The sequence below is a fragment of the Austrofundulus limnaeus genome, unplaced genomic scaffold, assembly GCF_001266775.1.
Source record: "Austrofundulus limnaeus strain Quisiro unplaced genomic scaffold, Austrofundulus_limnaeus-1.0 Scaffold210, whole genome shotgun sequence".
Lineage (NCBI taxonomy): Eukaryota > Metazoa > Chordata > Actinopteri > Cyprinodontiformes > Rivulidae > Austrofundulus > Austrofundulus limnaeus.
In genome coordinates this window covers 270,141-271,093 of record NW_013952612.1, presented here as the reverse complement: position 1 = coordinate 271,093, position 953 = coordinate 270,141, and positions in this window count along the sequence as shown.

Here is a 953-nt window from a genome sequence, read left to right as displayed (position 1 = left end):
GTGTGTGTGTGTGTGTGTGTGTGTGTGTGTGTGTGTGTGTGTTCTGTAACTGAGCAGTCTAGATGTCAGAGGATTATCACAGTGATCCTAATCTGGTTTTAAAGAAGCTGCAGGTTCACACACAGACCCACTCTGTCACAGTTTGTGTGGTTGGACCAGTGAAGCAGACAGAACTGAAGGAGCTCAGACAATAAAATGTAAAAACTTCAATAGAAATAAAACTGTTTGACATAGAAGTAAATATAGAAATGATTACAGACATGATGTGAAACAAACACACACAATGTTACACTGAAGGCAGAGTAAAAACAGATTTTATTATTATATTATATTATTTTTGTAATTGTTATTATATATTATATTTATTATATAAAATTATATTAAATTATATTATATTATATTAAATATTTTATGTTATGTTGTGTTATGTTATATTGTTGTGTTGTGTTGTCAGAGGCAGATGAATCAATTTGTGACACCTGGACAACTTGGAAAACTGTAAAAACAACTCATGTCCCATACAGCACACAGCTGTGGGCCAGACCTCGTGTCAAGCTGACACGGCAAGTGATTCATTAACCAGATGTGGGCCAGATGTGGCACTGTTTCATTTACGTGGTGCTGGTCTATGCATGGACCAAGTCTGGCAAACTGGGCCACCAAAGAGACACCAGTCTTTGCTGTATCTGGGTTGAGTGTTAGCGTACTGTGTGGGCCAGAAATGGGCCAGACAAATGTTGTCACTCAGCTGATATTCAGGTTTGTCTTGATGATAATTTGACAGATCAAAGTGTTGTTTTAATTACACTTACAGTTTTTGTCTGTTTTTGTTTCACAATATGTTTCAGTTTAAAGTGTTGATCAACCGGGTTGAGTTGTAGGGACCACAGGGGCCAATTATTGTGTTATGTGATGGTCAGTGGACCACAGGGGCCAATTATTGTGTTATGTGA